The sequence below is a fragment of the Elaeis guineensis genome, chromosome 6, assembly GCF_000442705.2.
Source record: "Elaeis guineensis isolate ETL-2024a chromosome 6, EG11, whole genome shotgun sequence".
Taxonomy (NCBI): Eukaryota; Viridiplantae; Streptophyta; class Magnoliopsida; order Arecales; family Arecaceae; genus Elaeis; species Elaeis guineensis.
The window spans coordinates 40,041,410-40,061,570 of NC_025998.2; the positions used below are offsets into that span (position 1 = coordinate 40,041,410).

Below are 20,161 nucleotides of genomic sequence, written 5' to 3' on the forward strand. Positions count from 1 at the left end.
CATGGGTCAGCTCGAATAGTCAAGTGATCCGATCAAAGCTTGCCTTAGACACCATCAGAAATGGCCAGGTAAGCGGGCGCCCAATTAAAAATCACCGATCTGGTTTACCTTAGACACCAATTGGTTTAATTAGTTTCGATTAGATCAACCTAACAGTTTATGCTAGACCGCTTAGTCAAGAATCAAGTCCATTTGGTTCTCGTTAAAAATATGGACTTGATCAACTACAACTATTATAATTGATCTAAAGAATCTTTGACCTAATCTAAGATAATAATTGATTAGATTTAGTCAATTCTTTAATTAAGTCCATCTTTAATCTAACCTTAGGTCTAACCTAATTAATGGACCTAATTCCCACTAACCCATTAACCCAATATGTTATGGTTTGTGTCTTAGGTTCTTCAATTCACAATCCTAGAACCTAATCAAACAACTTCTTAATTCTCAATTAAGTTTTGGACTGAAAGTTGGGGTTCGACTTTTCGAAAATAATTTTCATGTTTGTATAATATTTTTACAATATGATTCTACCAACCAAGTTGCATGTTTGATTCATAATCAAAATGCAAGTGAAATAAGCATGAAATTACTTTAGATCTAATCTAAACAGGTTCATGTAATTGAAATAATTTTAACTTTAAATTGCGTAAATTTTTCAGACAAATATATGATAGTTCTTTGCACGAAAATTATTAACAAAGAGATTTTATTTTAGATTTAAATACTTTATAAATCTAATAAATCATAAATTTAATCTAAATCATATCTAACAAATTTATGATTAAAGATAGATCTACACGAATTAGGATAATATTTGCACTGTAAAGGGTAAACCTTAAAGCAGGACAACCTACAGTTCGTGATTGATCTAAAAATTTTAATTTTAGATTTAACAATCAGATTATAAATTAGATCTAATCAAAAAAATAATCTAAGCATGCATAAATAATCATGTAATAAACAACCTAGGCTCTGATACTAATTGAAAGAACCAGATCTAGGGTTTCAGGGTTAGATCTTGAAACTTTTTCAAGATCAGGCAGTGAAAGACTAAAATAAATCAAAATTTATCTTATAAAATTAAAAAATTCCTAGATCTAAGATCCTATTACATGATTATTATATGATATTAAATCAAAAATTAAAATATAAAGAGCAAGAATTATATGTTGATCATATCAACATGTTTCTATACTACATCTAATGTATGTAAAATATAATAGATCAGATCTATTACCTTGCAAGTTAGAAGTTCTAACTTTGTTGATCTGAGCTTGAGGATGATATTATGAGTCGCACATATGTTTGGCCTCTAGGAGTCATCCACACGAGCCCACGAATCACGATCAGAAGTTCTGGTCCAAGAAATTAGCACAGTATGCTAGTACTGTGCTGATCCTTCTTCGATGGTTGATCAGATACCTCCTTCTTCTTGATTTGGACTCTTTCAAAGATGAGAAGTAAAAGGAGTTTTAGATATGAGACACTCTCAGAAAACTCACAGATGGAGGAAGGAAAGAGGTGAACTCAGCAATCCTAGAAGAAGACCCTCTTCTTCTTCTCTTTGCTCTCACCTAGATACCTAATTTTGTGTCTATTATATCTCCATGCTATAACACTTTTTCTTTCTAATTTTTACACACCCCAAAGGTCACTCAATTATCTATAATCTACAAAAATTTTAAAAAAAAATTCATCTTAAATAATGAGATATGAAGAGTCCTTGTCTAGGTTAAATACCTAGTCAAGAAAAATCCAAACAGGGCAAGACAAGTAGTGCCCAACTCTTGGGTGCCCCCTCCTTTATTTTCTACCATGGACCACTAGAAAAGGGTGCACAATATGTGCCATAAAAGCCATGAAAATTCTAAAAAAAATATGGATAAAATCAGTGCCATAAAAAAAGAGTTTTGATTTCCTAAAATTCTATCTCATAGAATTTGAAATCTAAAATAATTCCTACTTTGACTTGGTTCACAACCACATTCCATGTAAAAGAAAAAGAGTGAAAAGCTTTGGGCATGCATGAAGGCCTGGGAGAGAAAGTTTTGTCTTACAAAATAAGAGAGAGTGGGTGTGGGGGACTAAGGTGGCGCAAGGTGGAATCCTAGTCTTACTAGGATTCAATCTATGACTTGTTCAAATTTGGTTTCTCAAACCAAATCAAACCAAAACCAAATCAACCCAATTAAAATAGATCTTAATCTAATTAAAAATTTAATTTAATCAGATTAAATTAGATTTAAATCTGATTTAATTTTTTAATCGAATTAAAAATTAGGTTGACCCAAGTCCTAATTGAACTAGGACTAGTTTTTCCTTGCACTTGGCTTATCCAATAAACCAATTGGACTTGATCCAATAAAGCCCAAACCAAATCTAACTAAATCATATTCAATTATACTTAATCTCAGTCTATTGGCTTAATCAAATTAAGCCAATAAGAATTCAAATTGCTAATCGATCCTCTTGCAACACTTGTACTAGGTTAAATGTCAATCATATTGATCGTTTAATCCTAGAATAATTTTTAATTGTTGATCAACCATCTGATCGAATCATGAACTCTAATGTGTGTGACCTCATAGATCCAAACCTAAGTCAGTAGTATAGAAATAAATTTCTTTACTAATCGAAGTGACCATCTGCAATGGTACCCGACGACCGGATAGGTCGAATGTGTAGAACAACATCCTTAGAACCCATGCGGATATAGTTTCCATATAATTCATCCCCTTGACCAAAATGCTCATAGGACACCTCAGAGTTCAACTGTCAACTCTGATCAGGTTGTCCACATTGTATTTCAAAATATCAAATCTATTTGATGGATTATCTTAGTCAAGGTTTTGCTAAATTAAAATACAGCGACTCATTCTTCTCCAACTCTTGGAGTGGTCCATCCCATCTTGATCATACTCTGACTTCGCAAGTACTTGACTGTGCCCAGAAGCCTTCCATCACTGAATTAGAAATTTAGTTAGTTCAATACCAAAGCACAGTGAGTTGCTTGTAAGTCACTGAAGCGATCTTAGATCTAAGAGATACTTATACCTATATCTCATCAGAGACATTATGCGATAGCAGAATGCTCTAGAATTGATCACGTTCAATGATGATGTACCCTTACATCTCATCTGTGTACCATACCAGTATTTTCACACTCCTTGGTTAAGAGGACAACCAATCCATATAGCCTATAGTGACCTATACTCGATAGAAGCTGTCATCCTTATTAATAGCCTATCATTTGGTCATGAATAGTTTTAAGGACTAATCGATAAATCCTCTCTTTATCGAACCTAAATAGTCCTAAGGACTTCATCATAACAACGAAGTTCATTAGAAGATGAAAACTTATGATAAAAATACCAAAAATATATTTTATTTATTAATAAATCAATTACAATATAAGATTGCTCAACCGTCAACAGGTTGACAATTGACTTTTGGGACTTCCAACATTATGATAATTTATTCTATGACTTGTTCAAATTTGGTTTCTCAAACCAAATCAAACCAAAACCAAATCAACTCAATTAAAATAGATCTTAACATAATTAAAAATTTAATTTAATCAGATTAAATTAGATTTAAATCTAATTCAATTTTTTAATCGAATTAGAAATTAGGTTGACCCAAGTCCTAATTGAACTAGGATTAGTTTTTTCTTGCACTTGGCTTATCCAATAAACCAATTGGACTTGATCCAATCAAGCTCAAACTAAATCTAACTAAATCATATTCAATTATACTTAACCTCAGTCCATTGGCTTAATCAAATTAAGCCAATTAGCAATCGAATTGCTAATCGATCCTCTTGCAATACTTGCACTAGGTTAAATGTCAATCGTATTGATCATTTAATCCTAGAACGATTCTTAATCATTGATCAACCATCTGATCGAATCATGAATTCTAATGTGTGTGACCTCATAGGTCCGAACCTAAGTCGGTAGCATAGGAATAAATTTTTATACCAATCGAAGTGACCATCTAGCAATGGTACCCGACGATCGGATAGGTCGAATGTGTAGAACAACATCTTTAAAATCCATGCAGATATAGTTTCCATATAATTCATCCCCTTGACCAAAATACTCATAGGATACCTTAGAGTTTAACTGTCAACTCTGATCAGGTTGTCCACATTGTATTTCAAAATATCAAATCCATCTGATGGATTATCTTGGTCAAAGTTTTGCTAAACTGAAATACAGTGACTCATTCTTCTCTAACTCTTGGAGTGATCAATCCCATCTTGATCACACTCCAACTTTGTAAGCACTTGACTGTGCCCAGAAGTCTTCCATCATTGAATTAAAAATTCAGTTAGTCCAGTATCAAAGCACAGTGAGTTGCTTGCAAGTCATTGAGGCGATCTCAGATCTAAGAGACACTTATACCTATATCTCATCAGAGACATTCTCGACAGCAGAATGCTCTGGAGTTGGTCACATTCAATGATGATATACCCTTACATCTCACCTGTATGCCATACCAATATTTTCACACTCCTTGGTTAAGAGGACAACTAACCTATATATCCTACAGCGACCTATGCTTGATAGAAGCTGTCGTCCTTATTAATAGCCTATCATTTGGTCGTGAACAGTTTTAAGGACTAATCGATAAATCTTCTCTTTATCGAACTTATACAGTCCTAAGGACTTCATCATAACAACTGAGTTCATTAGAAGATGAAAATTTGTGATAAAAATACCAAAAATATATTTTATTTATTAACAAATCAATTATAATATAAGGTTGCTCAACCGTCAACAGGTTGACAATTAACTTTTGGGACTTCCAACATTAAGAAGATAGTTTTCACATCCATCTACTAAATTTCATAATCATAAAAAGCTGCTATGCAAGTAGAGTATGGATGGATTTCAGCATGACCACAAGCGAAAAGATTTCATGATCGTCAATGCCTTCGCATTGACTGTAACCTTTCGCAAGTAGCCTAGCCTTATCGATCTCTACTTTACCATCCGACCCAATTTTTTTTTATAAATCTATTTACATCCAATAGGTACAATACCTTTAGATGGATCTACTAAGGACCAAATCTGATTGGAATTCATTGAGTCAATTTCTGACTTCATTACTTTCATCCATTTCTCGGAGTCTATATCTAGCATTGCCTCATCATAGGTCTTGGGATCATTTCTAATGTCCCTATCTCCCATAAGAAATGCTTCCTCTAAATCCTCTGTAAGAATACCTAAGTACCTTTTAGAAAAATAGAAGATCCTACTTGATCTATGAGGTGGAAGAGGTACTATATCTACTAGCTCATTATCGAGTTCAAATTCTTGGACTCAATGCTCTTCAGAGACTTTCTCTTCGAGCTCAATCTTCCTCCCACTGCCTCCATCTTGGATAAACTCTTTTTCTAAGAAGATGGTATGATGGCTCACAATCATATTATAATCCTCAGGAAGATAGAAGTTGTATTCTATGATTTTCTTAGGATACCCTATGAAGTGAGTCCTAAAGGATCTAGTCTCTAACTTGTCCGCCTGCTGTCGCTTAACATAGGCCAGATGTCTCCAAATCTTGAGCTACCCAAGAGTTGGCTTCTTACTATGCCATAGCTCATATGGTGTGGTAGGAACTGATTTAAAGAGAATCTGACTCAAAAGATGAATTGCAGAAAGTAATGTATGAACCTAGAGAAAGACAGGATGGTCTGTGAAGCTCATCATAGATTAGATCATATCTAATAGAGTCCGATTCCTTCTTTCGAATACCCCATTGAGCTAAGGCATCCCTGAAAGTATCCACTGTGAGACTATGCCATTATCCTTGAGATAGGTTTGAAATTATCCACTAAGGTATTCTCCTCCTCGATCTGATCGAAGAATCTTTATGAGTTTTTTATCTATTTTTCTACTTCATGTCTGTACTCTATGAACTTTTTAAAGGCTTCAAATTTATGGTGCATCAAATACACAAATCCATACCATAAATAATCATCAATAAAAGTTATGAAATAGATATAGCCACCTCTAACTTGTACATTGAATGGACCACACATGTTAGTGTGTACCAGAGCTAATATCTCAGTGGCCTTTTCTCCTTGTGTCACGAAGGGCAACTTAGCCTTTTTTTTTGAAAATATGATTCACAAACCAGATAAGACTTGAAAATCAATGGTCCAAGATGATTATCTTTCTTTAGTTTGTTGAGTCTGTCCTCTCCTATATGGCCTAGCCTAAGGTGCCACAAATACTTTTGGCTAATCCTATCTTCAAATCTCTTAGACCCTATAGTATTCACAGTTTGCTTATTAATATTGACACTCGCATCCACATGCAAATAATAAAAACTATCAATCAAGAAAGTACATGCAACAACTTTATTTTTAAAATAAATTAAATATATATCTTTATTGAAATAAAAATTATAATTATCCTGTACCAGCACAGATATGAAAATTAATTTTTTACTAGCTATAGGTACATAATAGTAGACTTTAAAAATTAAACTAACTCCTAACAGTAATCACAGAGGGTAGGTCTCGACGGCCACAGTAGCAATCCTTGCTCCATTGCCAACTCGGAGAGTGATCTCACCTTCCCTCAGCCCTCTCACTTCTTTAAGACCCTAAATAGAAGTGCACAAATGAGCACTTGAACCAGAATTTAGAACCCAACTAGAAGAAGAGGAAACTATTATATTAGTTTCAATAACGAGCATATCAGATATACCTTTAGAAGGCACATCCTTCTTCTTACTCTTGACAGTCACCAGGTAGATCAGACAGTTTCTTCTCTAATGGCCTTCGACGTTGCAATGGAAACACTTTCCTTTATCGTCGGCTTTCTTCAAAACCTGCTTCTTAGACTTGGTCTCATTCTTTTGCTTCTTCATAGGCTTCTTCTTCTTCTTGAAAGAAGACTTTCTCTTAGAGGAAGGCTGCTCCACAGTCAGAACTGTACCCCTTGAACTTTTCAAGATGCCCTATACTCTTACCTGCATGTTCAATAATTCGGATAAAATGCTATCAATTTTATTCATATAGTAGTTCATGATGAACTGTCCATATGAATCAGAAAGAGACTGGAGGATCAAATCTACCTGCAATTTCTTATCCATATTCATGCCGAGCTTCTGAAGCTCATTGATGTGCTTGATCATTGTCAAACAATGATCATTGATGGACTGTCCATCATGCATTTTTATTCTAAATAGTCTTTGAAAGATCCCAAAGTGAGCTATGCAACTCTACTCACCGTACAACTCTTACAGGTGAGTTAACATCTCTTTGGCATTTCTCATATCTTCATGCTATCGCTGAAGATTATTAGACATAGATGCTAAAATATAACACTTCATCTTGTTATCCTCATCCATCCACTTCTCAAGTGTGGCTCATTGATCAGAGGATGGATGAGCTGATAACACAGACACATCCTGATCAAGGACATGGATAAGTTTCTCAGAACTAAAAATAATTCTCAAATTTTGAAGTTAGTCTTTATAGTTTGTATCGATCAACCTATTGGTATCGAGGATATGAGCTAAGAGGTTGGAACTCGACATGGTTATCTGTAGAAAAAATAATTTCTAGTTAGATATTTATACTTATAAAAATATTTGTTCTAGGGATTTTAAAAATAAACAAGGCTCTCACTATTTTCTCAAATCTTCCACACTCCTCAGGTAGAGAAATGAAAACCTATACACGATGGTTTCAAGTGGATACTGTGGTTTCATTAATCTATACCACTACATAAATAGTTATTGGTGAGCATAGACTAATGAGTGGACAACACTTTATCCATTACTTCACTAAGCAAAATATAGTGGGCTTGATCTCTAAGTCCTGTGGCCTCACATAACAATTATTGGCATATTTCTTAGTTAAGTCAAACCTATTATTTATCAACGAACGTAAAGCTATCATTAGGATCCTCACCTAATAGTTATTGGGCCCAATCACATCTCTACCCCAAAATATCAAATGTCAATAGAGTGTTTGTACCTTTTCGATGCAATCGAACCAATATAACCAGTCGAGAATGATTAATGCTAGAAAGGCACCCGCATCTTTACAATGATAGAAGATGATAAACACTTAATTTAAGTCATTTAAAAGTAGAAAATTATATTTAATTTATTTTATTTATTAAGAATTTGATGCTTTTTTTTATGTTTTACAGGAAAGGTGATCGCCGATACAAAGAGTCCGATTCGTAGATCAAAAAGACTCAATTTGAAGAAAATTGACTTAAAATAAATTTAAAAAAAGAAGGATGTATACGGTATTATAGAAAATGAAGATACTATGCAAGGAACCCAAAAGGATATAGAAGTCATTTTAAAGAAACAAAAGTTTCTTTTTGTAATCGTCAAGCGCAGGGGCATGCAAGCGTGGTCATGCAGGAGCGGTATGCGGGACGCACGCGAGCGGAGCACGGAGGACACGGCGCACATCGCGTACGCGCATCGCGGCAGCGGCGCGGCATTGGGCGCGGCAAGGGAGCGCACGGGTTCGCGGGGAGTTTGGCAAGGCGGACACAGTGGCGAACAGAGGGATCTGAAAATTAAAGGAAAAAAATATATACTTGGAAATACTTCAAGAGGAAGAATTGGTATTTTCTTTATCTACTTGTGATCTTTCCATCTCATCCATTCATCTTTTAGTCCTTAGTATTTTCTTTAGTCCCAATCAAAAAACCATGTAAAACTCCTCCCTCCTAACACCTATAAAAAGGCTTTTGTACTCCCATTGGAGGGGAAGCCCAGAAATTCTTCTAGAGCCTTGCATAGAGGAAAAGAAAGGGACTACTCCGTGAGCAGCTAGGCTAGCAGTCTCGGGAGTGGAGAAGAAATTTTGTAACGACATAGAGTGGGTTTATTGTTCTAAACTTTCTTGTATTTCTTTATATGCAATAAAGATTATGCTTTTTATTTAAATCATCATGAGTTCTTTGTTTGCTCTCTTTCATATGCTTTTATTTATGCTTTTCTGTTAGATTAATATTAGGAATAACTTTTACTTTCCGGAGACGCACCGTGATCTATGGGTACGGGGCGTGCTGAGGAAAGAAGAGTTGTTTACCTAGTACTTTCTGGAGACGCGCGTGATCTACGGGTATGGAGCGTGTCGAGAAAGATAGATATTTTTTTTAAGATTAATCACATCTATTTAATTAAAAAAGAGGTACAACTCTACTAGTGCAAAATTAATTCAAAACTCCGAGCTCTTTATTTTCTAATTACATCAATTTTAAGATAATTTATTTTCTAAATCAAAAATAATGCTTCTTTTTTTATTTTATAATCTCAACTTAGTCCAAGATCCCTGAGGATATGATCTCGACTCATCCTACCTACATGTGAGTAGAGTTATTTTTGGTGCTATCAACGACTACGCATCAAATTTTGGCGCTATTGTCGGAGTCCTTGGCATGGTTGAATTAAAAAAAAAAAGCCACTGACATTTCATAACACTTAAATAAAATAGTGTAACCTCAAATATAAAAATTTCTAACTTGATTGGACACCTTGTTTCTTTGCATTGCATCTCCATAATTAACTTTAAGGGCGCAACCCATTAACTAAGATAAGGTGGGGATTTGATCACCCTTTCTTGCCCACAAATCATCACTCCCTTGCATTTGCATAACCTAGACCTTAATCTAAAATTAATTAGACGTTGACCCCTAAGGATTTCGAGCTCATTAGGACAAGTGACCCTGAAAGTTGAACCAGGTTAGACTTGGTCAGCTAGCTGGTGTCTAGGCAAGTGGTTTGCGGGACGACTGGACCCGAAGGAAGGTGGTTTTTAATTGATTCCGTTTGCTAATCTGGCCAATTTAATTGGTGTCTAAGGAAAGCAACGGGGGGACTCCCACCAACCTTACACTTACCTGGCCAGTTGGTTGGTCAAGCTCTGACTTGGAGGGCTTGAATGCTAACTACAGTTAGGAGCTGTCTAGAACTAGGGTAACTTTAGGATAGAGAGTCTACTGCGTGCTAACTTGATTGTAATTAAAATCTAACCACAACTAATTCTTCTATTAGTTTTAGGACTTCTTAGGATCTCTTCTTAAGAACTCTTTTCTCTCTTCTCTTCTCCTCTTAATAAAAAAAAAATCCTTAACAGACTAGGATAGTCCTATATAGACTTTTTAGTTGCATGTTAGGTCGACGATCACTAAAACCCGACTTGCAATCATTAGACAAAGAATTAGAAAAGACTCTTAGGACTATCCGAGTTAGAAACATGGCTGCACCTGGTGAGGCTAATCCTCCACGCTCATTGAGAGAATATTTCACTCTATCCTCGTATACCTACTCTCCATGCATTCAAGCACCTCCAGTAGAAGCTACCCAATATGAGATTAAGTCTAGCATTATTCAAATGTTGCCATCATTCTATGGACTTAGTAACGAGGACCCATACAAACACTTGGATGAATTTCTTAAAATTTGTTCCACAGTAAAAATTCAAAACTTCTCCGATGATGCCCTTAGGTTGAAACTGTTCCTTTCTCACTTAAGGACAAAGCCAAGCATTGGTTAAACTCCTTAAACTCTATAACCATTTCAACTTGGGATCATCTTCAAGAGAATTTCTCAAGAAATACTTTTCAATTGAAAAAATAAATCAAATTAGAAAAGCTATCACTAGTTTTTTCCAATTGGAGGGTGAACTTTTTTATGAGACATGGGAAAGGTTAAGGGACCTCATTCGTAAATGTCTACACCATGCTGTCCCTAAATGGTAACTTTGTCAATGTTTTTATGATGGTCTATCAGAGAAACACCGATAAATGGTTGATGCATTATGTGGTGGGACATTCATGCTAAAGAGTGAGGATGAAGCCTGGCAGCTCTTTGAAACACTTAGTGAGAATTTCTTACATCATATATCTGCCACCTCTAGAGAACAACCGATGCTTCAACAAAAAAGAAGTGAAATTTATCAGATTGGAAACATCATGGATATCCACAGTAAGGTAGATGAACTATCCCAAAAATTAGACCGTCTTCTAAATACTGGACAATCCCCAATTCCACCTAACCCAATCCAAGAAGTTTGTGCATTGTGTGCAAGTCTGAACCATTTTGTTAGTGAATGCCCAGCCGCACCTCAATTTCTTGAGTTTGTGCACGAGCAGGTTCAGCAAGCTCAAGTCCAACAAGCTCGCAGACCAGGAAACGATCCATATTCAAATACTTATAACCCCGGCTGGAGAAACCATCCAAATTTTTCCTGGAGACCACAACCAGTGGTTGGCCCTGCCGCACCTCGACCTCAATATCAGGACCCAACATATAGGCATGGACCATACCATCAATTTCAAAATGCTCCTCAACCATCTACTACTGGTCACAGCTCAGCTTTTGAGGAAAAAGTTCTGAAAGTACTAGAACGATTAGAAGTCAACACTCAAACCCTTAACTCCCACACACAATTCATTGCTAAGCTAGAGACCCAAATAGGTCAACTAGCGACTGCATTCAGTAGGAGGGAAGGAGGAAAATTATCTAGCCAACCCGAGAGCAACCCAAGAGGGCAATTTGTGATTGAGAGCTCTAATACCCCAGAAGTTTTTTCTGAACACACCAAATCAATCATGACTCTGAGAAGTGGGAAGGTCATTGAACACACTAGTAAAACCAATGAGACCGATCCTAAACCTCTAACCGAAGCCAAATCATCCAAGAATAAGGAGGACCTGACAATAGAGAATGAACCAACCACACTGGAATCATCTTACTTGCCTAAAGCCACATTTTCAGATGCCCTGAAAGCCCCTATTCCTGCAGATAAGAAGGGAGGAAGACTTGACGAGATGTTGGAATTATTTAAGCAAGTCCAAATCAATCTTTCCCTTCTAGATGCAATCAAACAGGTCCTTGCTTATGCCAAATTTTTGAAGGATTTGTGCACTCAAAAATATAAATCTAGATCACAAATCCCAAAGAAAGTATGCCTCACTGAACAGGCTAGTTCTGTCTTCCAGCATGCCACTCCTCCAAAGCTTAAGGACCCAGGAGCCCCCATCATTTCCTATGTTATAGGAGATTATCACATTGAAAAAGCTCTTCTAGACTTAGGGGCAAGTGTGAATCTTTTACCTAGTTTAGTGTATGAACTTTTTAGATTCGAAGAACTGAAACCCACATCAATCACACTGTAGTTAGTTGATAGATCAATTAAGGAACCATGTGGAATGCTTGAGGATGTCTTGGTCAAGGTAGATGAGTTTTACTTTCCAGTTGATTTTCTGGTTCTCGACATGAAACTAAGTGGCAACCCAAAATAAATTCTCATTATCTTAGGACGACCCTTCCTAGCTACGACAAATGCATGCATTCATTGTAGGACAGGAGTCATGGACGTATCATTTGAGAATAAGAAACTGAGACTGAATGTGTTTGGTACTTCTCAAAGACCATCAATGGATAGTTGCTTCGAAGTAGATACACTAGAAGACATTATAGAAGATGCAATACCCATAATTCTAGCACTAGACCCCTTAGATTCTTGCTTGGCTCACTTTGGAGTGTATGACTTTGAGGGATATATGAAAGAAGTTAACACCTTGTTGGATACACCACATGATAAAACCACTCCTCCATGGACAATCAAGTATGAGCCATTGCCCACATTAGCCAGTACACCAATAGTCCCATCTTTAGAATCACCACCTATGTTAGAATTGAAATCCCTTCCTGCTATGCTCAAGTATGTATTTCTAGGACCCAATGACACCCTCCCGGCAATCATTGCATCAGACTTGACCCCTAATCAGGAAGCACAATTGGTTGGTTTTCTGAAGGAACACAAAGAGACTATCGGTTGGTCCATTGCCGATTTAAAAGGAATTGACTCCTCCATTTGCATGCACCATATTCATTTTGAGGCAAATGGCAAACCCCATCGAGATATACAGAGGAGATTGAACCCAAACATGCGTGAAGTAGTAAAGAAAGAGGTGGTAAAGTGGTTAGATGCTGGAATCATCTACCCCATATCCGATAGTAAATGGGTCAGTTCCACTCAAGTAGTACCTAAGAAATCAGGTATTACTGTGGTTGAGAACGAAGAAGGTGAACTGCTTCCCACTCGCATATCATCTGGATGGCGAGTATGCATAGATTATAAAAAACTAAATGCCATTACTAGGAAGGACCATTTTCCATTGCCCTTCATCGACCAAATCTTAGAACAGTTAGCAAGACAAAGTTTCTTCTATTTTCTTGATGGTTATTCAGGGTACAATCAAGTACCTATATTTTTGGATGACCAAGAAAAGACTACCTTCACCTGCCCCTATGGCACCTTCGCTTTTCGACGTATGCCATTCGGGCTTTGTAATGCATCCGCTACATTTCAACGGTGCATACTGGCTATTTTTTCGAATATGATGGACAAATATCTTGAAGTTTTTATGGATGATTTTTCTGTGTTTGGAACCACCTTTGAGGATTGTCTCCATAATCTTTTCAAAGTTCTTAAACGGTGTATGGAGATAAATCTTGTCCTAAGTTGGAAAAAGAGCCATTTCATGGTGCGGAAAGGAATTGTATTAGGACATATTATTTCTGAAAGAGGGATCAAGGTAGATAAAGCCAAAGTTGAGGTCATTTCAAAACTACCACCCCCTACTTTGGTTCGACAAATACGATCCTTCTTAGGTCATGCCGAATTTTATAGATGCTTCATCAAAGACTTTAGCAAGATTTCAAGACCCTTGTGCAATCTGTTGGCCAAAGACACACCATTTGTCTTTGACGAAGACTGTTTGAAAGCATTCAATACATTACGAACAACCCTGACAATAGCACCCATAATAAAACCTCCTGACTGGTCCATTCCATTTGAGATTATGTGTGATGCCTCTGACTTTGCAATAGGTGCCGTCTTAGGCCAAAAAATTAATAAGGAGCCACATGTGATCTATTATGCTAGCAAGACTCTTTTCGATGCCCAATTAAACTACACCACAACAGAAAAAGAGCTACTAGTAGCAGTGTTCGCCCTTGAAAGATTTTGCTCATATCTGTTAGGGTCTAAGGTTCTAGTTTACTCTGATCATGTGGCTCTGAAATATCTCCTCTCAAAGAAAGATACTAAACCACGTTTGATCAGATGGATCCTTCTTTTATAAGAATTTGATTTGAAAATCCGAGATAAGAAGGGTTCCGAGAATGTGGTAGCTGATCACATCTCCAGGATCTTAGTTGAACACACGATAGGCATAGATGAGGTCAAAGAGAAATTTTCTGACGAACAACTTTTCGCAATCTTCTCTAGCCGTCCTCCATGTTTTGCCCATATTGTCAATTACTTATCAACAGAACAAGTACCTTCTCACTGGATAAAACAAGAAAAGGATCGATTTTTCTTGCAAATTAAACATTATTTTTGGGAGAAATCTGAACTATTCAAATACTGTCCTGATCAAGTTATTCGCCGTTGTGTCCCCGAGAGTGAATTCCAAAGCATTCTCACTTTTTGCCATTCTTCGGCATGTGGGGGACATTTTAATGGAAGAAAAACTACAGCAAAAGTGCTACAGAGTAGGTTTTATTGACCAACGCTTTTCAAGGATGCACATGACTTTGGCCGAAGTTGTCTGCAATGTCAGCAAACAGAAAATTTATCCAAGAAGGATATGATGCCGCTGACTCCCATTTTAGTAGTAGAAATCTTTGATGTTTGGGAGATTGATTTCATGGGACCTTTTCCAACCTCGTTTGGATTCGAATATATTCTGGTGGCAGTTGATTACGTGTCAAAATGGGTGGAGGCAATAGCTACACGGACTAATGATAATAAAGTTGTAACTAGTTTTATCCAACGAAACATCATTAGTCGGTTTGGCTTCCCAAGGGTGATCATTAGTGATGGGGGGACTCATTTTACGAATAAACATTTTGAAGCACTTATGAAAAAATATAATATTACACACAAAGTGGCCACACCATATCACCCCCAAACTAATGGTCAGGTAGATGTGTCAAATAGGGAGATTAAACATATCTTAGAAAAGATGGTTTGGCCCGATAGAAAGGATTGGTCTCTTCGCTTAGATGATGTATTATGGACTTACCGTACAGCTTTTAAAACCCCTATCAGTATGTCACCCTACCGATTAGTTTATGGAAAAGCTTGCCATCTGCTGGTTGAATTAGAACATCGAGCACTCTGGGCCATACAAATGTTTAATTTTAACATAAAGAGTGCAAGTTCTAATCGAAGGTTGCAAATCAATGAACTGGAAGAACTTCGCAACGATGCATACGAGAGTTCACAAATTTACAAGGTTCGAACCAAAGTATTTCATGACAAATATATCTCTAGAAAATTATTTGAGCTAAATCAAAAGGTATGGCTTTTCAATTCTAGGTTACGTCTTTTTCCCGATAAACTTCGATCCCGATGGGATGGACCTTTCATTGTCACACAAATATTCCCACATGGAGCAATTGAAATTCATGACCCCCAGAATGACAATACATTTAAGGTAAACGGCCAACGTCTGAAGCCATATGTAGATGAAATTGCACATAAAAAATGAATCGACACCATCTACCTGTGTGATCCACTTTATAATGAATAATAAACTTGACATCTGGCTGAAGACGTAAAACTTAGCACTTGTTGGGAGGCAACCCAATGATTTATATTTTTTTTTTTACTTTACTGCAGCTGCAGGAATTTAGAACAAGAGCCTATTAATCAATGAAGCTATCTTCAACTTTCGAAGCAAAAATTATCCCAGGTGCACTCTCTCCTTTTATTTTCTTTGCTTTCCTACTCCATTGAGGAGAATGTAGATTAAGTTAGGGGGGAAGAAAATTAATCAAATCCTCGAGTATGGTCAGAAATAATTAGTTTTGTGTATCTAAATTTTATTTTGATTAAGAGTCAATTAGGCATCCTAATCAATGAATGATTAATGGTCAAGATAATTTTAGAAATACTAAGAAATAAATTATTAAGAAAATCTAATGAATGGTAGGGTTTAGACTAGACCAAATTTTAGGAGTGATTCTACAACCCTCTTCTTACTGATCTCAATAAAGAATCTGCTTCATGAGAGATTGGGTGGAAAGGTCGAGGTATGCAAAATTTCTTCTTAAAATTTATTTAAAAAAAAAATATATTGGTTTCCTACTGAGTAATCGGGCCCCTTCGCCTAAGTAAGTATTGTGGTTCGTGTAAAAAGATAGGCAATGTTAAAAAAAAAATAATGGATAATAAGGGGACTAAATTGCAAGAAGATAATAAACCTCTCTCACATTAAGTTAGAGAATTTAAAGAGTAAAGTGGGGAGTTGGTGAAAGAAAAGCTCTTGAAATTTTTTTAGTTAATACTCAGCCACTAATTGAGTCAAATTGATTTTAAAGAGTAAAGTGGGGAGTTGGTGAAAGAAAAGCTCTTGAAATTTTTTTAGTTAATACTCAGCCACTAATTGAGTCAAATTGATAATCCAATGAAGTATCTCTTTAATGGTCTGACCAGATATCATCTACCTTTTGGGATGCCTAACCTAACTTTGTATTCAAGACTGAGTTGGTATACAATGCTGATATATCTATCTTACTCGGAGATGAGCAAAATTCAAGTTGGAGGGTATGATAAACACTTAATTTAAGTCATTTAAAGCAAAAAATTATATTTAATTTATTTTATTTATTAAGAATTTGATACTTCTTTTTATGTTTTACAGGAAAGGTGATCGCCAATACAAAGAGTCTGATTCGTAGATCAAAAAGACTCAAGTTTGAAGAAAATTGAACTTAAAACAAAATTTAAATAAAAGAAAGATGCATACGGTATTATAGAAAATGAAGATACTATGCAAGGAATCCAAAGAGGATATAAAAGTCATTTTAAAGAAACAAAAGTTTCTTTTTGTAATCGGCAAGGTGCAGGCGTGCGGTCATGCAACGCGCGCGGTCACGCAGGCGCGCGATCACGCGGGTGCACGGGCGAGCGAGGAGCACGGGAGGATGCGCGGGCGCGGCATCGGGTGCGGCATCACGGCAGCGGGCGCGGCATCGGGTGCAGCAAGGCGAGCGCGCGGGTTCGCAGGGAGTTTGGCAAGGCGGACACAGTGGTGAATAGAGTGATCTTAAAATTAAAGAAAAAAATGTATACTTGGAAATACTTCAAGAAGAAGAATTTATATTTTCTTTATCTGCTTGTGATCTTTCAATCTCATCCATCCATCTTTTAGTCCTTAGTATTTTCTTTAGTCCCACATCGGAAAATCATGTAAAACTTCTCCCTCCTAACACCTATAAAAAGGCTTTTGTACTCCCATTGGAGGGGAAGCCCAGAAATTCTTCTAGAGCCTTGCATAAAGGAAGAGAAAAGGGACTACTCCATGAGCAGCTAGGCTAGTAGTCTCGGGAGTGGAGAAAAAATTTTGTAACGACATAGAGAAGGTTTATTGTTCTAAACTTTTTTGTATTTCTTTATATGCAATAAAGATTATGCTTTTTATTTAAATCATCATGAGTTCTTTATTTGCTCTCTTTCATATGCTTTTATTTATGCTTTCCTGTTAGATTAATATTAGGAACAACTTTTACTTTCCGAAGATGCACCGTGATCTACGGGTACGGGGCGTGCTGAGAAAAGAAGAGTTGTTTACCTAGTAATTTTCGAAGATGCACCGTGATCTACGGGTACGAGGCATGCCGAGAAAAGATAGGTATTTTTTTTAAGATTAATCACATCTATTTAATTAAAAAAGAGAACAACTCTACTAGTATAAAATTAATTCAAAACTCTCGAGCTCTTTATTTTCTAATTACATCAATTTTAAGATAATTTATTTTTTAAATCAAAAACAACACTTCTTTCTTTTATTTTGTAATCTCAACTTAGCCCAAGGTCCCTGAGGATACGATCTCGACTCATCCTACCTACGTAGTAAGTAGAGTTATTTTTGGTGCTATCAATGACTACGCATCAGTCTACTAATGAAACTCTTTATCAAGATTTTGCTAAGCTCATACAGGGGGAGTTTGAGATGAGTATGATGGAAGAACTTACATTCTTCCTCAGACTCTAAATCAAACAAACAAAGAAAGGGATCTCCATCACCCAAAGCAAGTACACAAGAGAACTGCTCAAAAGATTTGGAATAGAGGGCTTCAAAGCAATTAGTATCCCCATGAGCCCATCATGTAAGCTTGACAAGGATGAAGGAGGTAAAAATATAGACTCAAAACTTTATAGAGGCATGATTGGTTCTTTATTGTATTTAACTGCTAGTAGATCAGATATTATGTTTAATGTTTATCTATGTGCTCGTTTTCAATCAAATCCAAAAGAATCACATTTAAATATAGTTAAATTTTTTTTTAAATATTTAAAAGGTATATAAACTCTAGGATTATGGTATTCTAAGGACTCATTAATTGATCTAATAGGATATTCAGATACCGATTTTGCTGGATGTAGATTAGATAGAAAAAATACTAGTGGAACTTATCAATTTTTAGGAGTTAACTTAATCTCTTGATTTAGCAAGAAGCAAAATTTGATGGCACTGTCTATGGCCGAGGTCGAATATATTACAGTCAGAAGTTACTATGCTCAAATCTTATGGATTAAGCAATAACTTGAGGACTTTGGCATCAAACTCAATGAAACTCTCATAAGATGTGATAACACTACTGTTATTAATCTAATTAAAAATTTAATTCAGTACTCTAGATCAAAGCATATTGAAATTAGACATCATTTCACAAGAGAACATATCCAAAATAATAATATAATTCTTGATTATATTTGTACTAAAAAATAATTAGCTGACATCTTTATCAAGGCCTTAAGTAAAGATAGATTTTATAAAATTAGGAGAGAACTAGAAATCTTTGATCCATCAGTTTAAGTATCTTTTTGATTCCAAGTTCTTTTTGACAAAAATGCATTGAATCAATTTTTGAGCTCAATTCTCATTTCTCCCTTCTTAAAAGCTCAAAACTATTCTTCATATAATTAATCTCTTAAATAGACACCCTCCTCTCATGTTTCAAATTTTTTTGAAATTTTTACATTATTTTTTGAAATTTTTTTGCCATGAGTTGACCCCCAAGGTCGATCCTAAGGTAAACTTATAATTTTCATTAAAATCCATCGGACATTCTGTTTTATTGAAAAATCTCCATTTGTAAAGGAGCCGACCCTTTGCCTTTCATCTTCATCTTCCCACCGAACAAAAATTTTCTCCCTCTCCACTCTCTCAACCGCAAAATTTCTCTTAAAATTCCTCTTCCCATCATATTTTCCCCCTTCAAATCATCCTTTTAGGAACTAAATCTCTTTTTCTTTTCTTCCACATTTGGACGGATCAAGCTTACCCTAGCTTCAAACCCTCATCTTCAAATCGGCAGTCTATCTTCCCAAAATTCTTATTTTTTCTCTAAAATATTTTCCACTCTACCTCTCATTATGTCTTCTAAGTTGTTTGCAAGTCTCTCTTGTTCGAAATGGCTCTCAAATTGAAGCTACCACAGAGAAGAAAGTCTGTTCGTGGGTTAGAAGAGGATGTGTGCAGAAAAAGAATAGCAGTTGAGCCCTCTTCTGCTCTAACCCCAGTTTCAGGTCCTACTCCAGCTTCTACATAGTCTCCACTTAGTCCAAGCAAGGTACCTCTCTCCAATTGAAAAGTAGAACCCGGAAAGAACATAGATTTTAAGTTTTTTGAAAAAGAAGGGTTCTCAATTGGATCAAAAATTAAAAATCAAGGATGGGAGTTTTACTGTCTATTGAAGGAAAATACTTATATTGATTTGGTTAGAGAATTTTATTTGAATTTAAGTTACTACAATGGAACAGTAAAGTCTTCAGTGAAAGGTGTTAACATTGTTCTTGATCCATTGCATTTGGGATAAATCCTGTACTTGCCTTGTGAAGGTTATACTCATATGGAGCTCCCAATCAAAGAAGAAGGACTAAGTGTTATTTTAGGAAGAATATTTATTGAAAACTTAAATAAATTAGAAGTAAGGATTCTTTCAGTAGAGATGAGACTTTTGCATCACATGGTGACCAAACGTTTTGTCCCTAGGAGTGACAGGCATGACCTCTTATCTGGTAGGGATATATGCATCATGTACCATGTGATCATCGAGACCCCTTTGAACCTTCCTACTCTGATGT

At 36.1% G+C, this 20,161-nt stretch overlaps 1 non-coding gene across 1 annotated transcript; it reads right to left on the minus strand.

Annotated features, from left to right (window-relative positions):
- Positions 1-10,632: 10,632 nt before the first annotated feature.
- LOC140858884 (small nucleolar RNA R71) lies at positions 10,633-10,738 on the minus strand. The gene has a single exon (XR_012142288.1). It is a non-coding gene; the product is annotated as a small nucleolar RNA R71 (small nucleolar RNA).
- Positions 10,739-20,161: the final 9,423 nt, after the last annotated feature.